This window comes from Ursus maritimus, unplaced genomic scaffold (assembly GCF_017311325.1).
Source record: "Ursus maritimus isolate PB19 unplaced genomic scaffold, ASM1731132v1 scaffold_5, whole genome shotgun sequence".
Taxonomy (NCBI): domain Eukaryota; kingdom Metazoa; phylum Chordata; class Mammalia; order Carnivora; family Ursidae; genus Ursus; species Ursus maritimus.
The window spans coordinates 8,357,789-8,362,768 of record NW_024426663.1 but is presented as its reverse complement, the minus strand read 5'-3'; the positions used below and the strand labels follow the sequence as shown (position 1 = coordinate 8,362,768).

Below are 4,980 nucleotides of genomic sequence, written 5' to 3'. Positions count from 1 at the left end.
GGGGAAATGAGGCTAGCTAACAGATTGCTAGTGGGTATGTGAATTATTCCAACTTGTAAGTAACATAATCTGACATTATCTATTAAATTTATAATGAACAACTATTTCACCAACTTCTATGAATCCAACCTACAAAAGGAAACATCTTAGTAGATAAGAAGTCTGAGGGTGTTTATTCCAGCATTTTCTGTTGTTACAAAAGAAGGAAAAGGAGGTGATTGGGTAGGAGCCAATGCACAGCTAAAGTGGAAGATGAGCATGCATCTGAATATTACCAAACATTTAATGATAACCAAATTCATGAATATTACCAAACATTTAATGATAACCGAATCCATGAAATTTCGTGGATAATACCAGAGAAAACAGAATTAAAGAACAAGTAGGATTTTAAGGAAGTATAATTTATATTCTTAAAGAGCTAAAAGAGGCTAATGCAACTGGGAAACAATGACAGGCTTAAAAAAATTAACTGATTAGAGGTCATTAAAATAAAAAGCTCAATAAATGGGCTGAGCAGTAGAATAATCAGAGATTAAGATTTAATTAATGATTAAGTAGATTGAACAAAGGAGCTTACCTAGAATTCAGGACAAGAGACAAAAAGATGAAAAATATGAAAGAGATAATTCATTTAGGTTCAAAAATTGCTATGTTCATTTAAGATTTCCAGGAATCTCTGGTTATTGTGGAGTGAGGCACCATGAGCAGCAAAGCCTCCTGTGACACCCTGTTATGAGGCCAGGAATCAGGGGGCGGGGGGAGGTGGGGAGGTAGGTCCTGTGTGGCAACCAGGAAGTTTTTGGAGACTCTGCTGAATGTTTTTGGAGATTATGGAGCTGCAGATCATCTTGAAGAACTCTGACCCTCAGAAGGACAAACCCTTCTTGGTCACCATCAGGCTTAAGTCCACTCCCTGCCCCAAGTTCTCTGTATGTGTTTTGGGGGATCAGCAGCACTATGATGAGGCCAGGGTTATGGATATTCCCCACATGGACATTGAGGCACTGAAGAAACTCAGCAAGAATAAAAAATTAGTCAGGAAGCTGGTCAAGAAGTATGATGTCTTTTTGGCCTCAGAATCTCTGATCAAGCAAATCCCACAAATCCTGGGCCCATGCCTGAATGAGGATGGCACATTCCCTTTCTTGCTGATCCACAATGAGAACATGGTGGCCAAAATGGATAAAGTGAAGTCCACGATAGATTCCAGATGAAGAAGATGCTGTGTCTGGCAGTGGCTGTTGGCCACTTGAAGATGACAGATGATGAGCTTGTGTACAGCATCCACTTAGATGTCAATTTTCTGGAGTCATTGCAAAAGAAGAATTGGCAGAATGTCCGGGCTTTGTAAATCAAGAGCACCATAGGCAAGCCCCAGTGCTTGTATTAAGGCACAGCTTAACAAACTCTAGTGCTACCATTAAAAATGACAATAGTAAATAATAAATAACTAAAAAATTTGCAGGAGGAGAAAAGATTCTGAGTTAGTACCTGTACCTATGTACTAGTATACCTGTATATTCTCAAACATTGATTATTTTTAATTTAAACCTTTTTTTTTTTTGCAAATCCAATAGGTTAAAAATTATGAATGGGATTGAGGTTGAGCATCATATTCTATATGGAGTAGATATATGTGTGTATATATATGTATTTTTTTTTCTTTCCCTCCGTTACCTATTTGTGACCTTTGACTTTTTTTTCTATTAAATTATTGGTTTTTAAATATATAAACCTTTCTATGTAGGGGCTAATCATCTTTTGCCCATGATGTATGGTACTAATACATAATCTTAGTCATTTAAAAAATTAGTTACGATATATTTCGTCTTCAAGATTTTCCCCCATTTATTCAAATGTCACTATTTTCTTTTATGTTTTCTGAATTTTATGAGTATTTTAAAAAGTATCCTCTTTTGCTTAGTCCCCAACCTAATCTATATTTTATTTAACTCCTTTATAGTTTACTTTTTCAGTTTTAGATCTTAAATCAATTTGAAATGTATTTTTAATTACCATATGAATTAGGTAGTTCTCATATTAAGTCTGTGTGTATGAGTTTAAAAATTTGAGCTCTCTATTATGTTTCATTCATTTCTTTACTTATTTCCCTCCTAGTACCATATCGTTTTAGTTACCAAATCTTTATATTTATAACTGGTAGTAAAAGTGATCCCATGTTATTCATTTTTTCCAAACTTATCTTTGCTATTCTATATTTACTCTCTAGAAAAACTTAAGAATCTATTTGTCAGGTTTCTGTATGAATTATAACTTTTTGTTTTAAAATAAAACAAATATGTAACACCATAAAAAATATATGTAGCTTAATGAATTAATATAATGTGAACACCCTTATAGCCACTACCTGAGTAGGAAATAGAGTTTTGTCTGCCCTCCTAGAATCCATCCATGTGCCCTTTCCGAATTCCAGCTGCCCCAATGGAAACCACTACGTTGATGTTTTTTTTTTTTTTTTGCCCTTTTGAAAACCTTTATTGATTATCAGTGTTGTTTCAGGACAGAAGGTGAAGAAATCGTTGTTAAGGGTATCTTACGAAACATCACTTTGCTGTATCCCTCCTTTTCCCAGCCCTTCTTTGGTATTGTCAAGTCTTACTAATTGTGTTGATTCCCCCTGCTCGGGGAAGAGGGAGACGGGAGTTCGTATTTAATGGTTGGGCCTCATCTAGAATTTGCCTGCAGAAGGCTAGTGCAACTCAAGCTGGTTACAAATACAGGTTCGAAGTCCCAACACTTGATCTTGCTGATCTTAGCAACTTTCAAAAATTGTTTTGAATGGGTTTATTCTTTTATCAAAAGAAGCTACTCCTTTTCTGAAACAAATAAGCAGAAGGGTGCATATATCTGTTTGAATTCGTGTTTTCATTTTCTTTGGGTAAATGCCCAGTAGTGGAATTACTGGATCATATGGTAATTCTATTTTTATACGTTGATGTTTATACTTATCACTCCCTTGAGTTTCTTTATTAGTTTAGCACCTGTGCACATCAGGGTGCTAAACTAATAAAGAAACTCAAGGGACTGATAAGTATAAAAAGGAAGAAAGTATGGGTGTTTAATTATTTCTTGTAATTTACCAGTTTCCAAGATACAGAATTGATTTCCAATCATCATGGAGAGAACTACTGGCTTTTTTCCCTATCATTATAAGCTCATAGATTTAAATGTGTTGTGATATATTCAGTCTCTTGGCATTATTATTTTTCTGAAGCATATGTTGTCTCACTTTTGTCCAGCGGGAACCTCTTCCATTTGGCTCATGAGCGTTTAGACAGGATTCTGGTAGTTTTTGATTGCTGCCTTTCTCTACTCTTAGTCTTGTTTGACAAGAATTTCTGGCCTTATCTTGTATATTTCCCATATCAGTCCTAAAATCAGCCTTTTTCCAAGAAATCAAACTCTGGATTTTTCAGTGGAAAGTTGGATTTCAAGCTTAAAATCTGGGTATTAGGGATGCCTATTAATGTTGGTCTAGTCATTGTTTCTAGGCATTTTAATAAAACTAAGTTTGTAGGCAGAAGTGAGAAGGACACAGAAATAATGTATCTTTAAATATATACATATCCAAAAATAATATATGAGTTTATATTGATATTTTTCAATAAATTTAACTACTATGGGGTTTTTATGGAACCTCTTCTCAAGGACATAGGAGATGATAGAATTAGAATTATGCCATAATTTCTTATTTCCTTTACCTTGAATTATACATACAACAGCCTTAAAATGACATTACTAATATGACCATTATCAACATTAGTTTGGAATATAGTTATAATTAATTTTTGTATATGCTATTCACATTCTTTGCTCATTTCATTTTTTAGTGGTTGAACTATAAGGTTTGAGTATATAACAGTTACATACTATATCCTTTTCCTTTTAACTTGATTCATTTAGTTTTAGTTCTAAATGTAATTATAAATGTAATGCTCAGTCATCGATGCTTACGTTGATATTTCTGTAGTCATTTTGTTTGCCAGAATTCTTTCCTTAGTAGATTCCTTAGGAAGTGCTCATGAGAGCAGTCCTGAATTCTTGAACGTTGGTAATAGTTTGTCTTATGCCCTTTATATTTGAAAATCAGTTTTGCTGGCTATGAAGTCCTTGAGACACATATTCTGTCATTGAGATTCTCAAATATATTATTCCATTTTTTTTCTGGCACAAGGCATTGCTGTCAAAGTCCAATGATAATCTAATTTTATTTTTCTTATAAGATAGATGCTTTTAAAAAAATGCCCAAAGATATTTTTTCCCTTTAAAGTTCAGTAATTTTTTAGACTATACCTTAGTGATAGTAGTTCCAAGTCTGTCAGGTACATGGGTGCTCTTTTAATACGTAGTTTGAAATCTTGAACTCAAGAAAGTTTTCTTGTATATTAGTTTTTGGTATTTGTACTATCCCCTTCCTTTGCTTTTTTTTGTTTCAAGGACTCCTATGATCTATATCCAAGACAATATCTTCAGTGTTTTATCTCTTCAATATTTGTTATGTCCTTCCTTCTAAGCCATTTCTGTCTTCTTCAGAAACTTCTAAGATATAATTTACATAAAGTAAAATTCACCCATTTTAGTGTACTGTCCTTTGGATTTGAAGAAATTCAGTAAATGGAAATGGTGTAAATGTCATCACAACCAAGATATAGAAATAGCTCCAGCACTCCCATCCCCCAGATTTCTCTGTACTCCTTTGTAGTTGAGAATTTCCCCCACACCAATCCCTGGCAACCACTGATATACTTTCTGTCTCTATAGTTTTGCATTTACAAGAAGGTCATATAAATGGAATCATATAGTGTGTAGCTTTTTGAGTCTTAGTTATTTCATTTAATGAAATACATTTAAGATGCATACATGTTGTTGCATTTATCATAGTTTGTTCTTTTATTGCTGATTATTGAGTAATATTCTAGCATGTGAATGTACCACTGTTTGATTCTTCATTCCTCA

General features: G+C 33.8%; 1 pseudogene; it reads left to right on the top strand.

Moving 5' to 3' along the window:
* Positions 1-731: 731 nt before the first annotated feature.
* Positions 732-1,393, top strand: LOC103656473 (annotated as a pseudogene).
* The last annotated feature ends 3,587 nt before the right edge of the window (positions 1,394-4,980 follow it).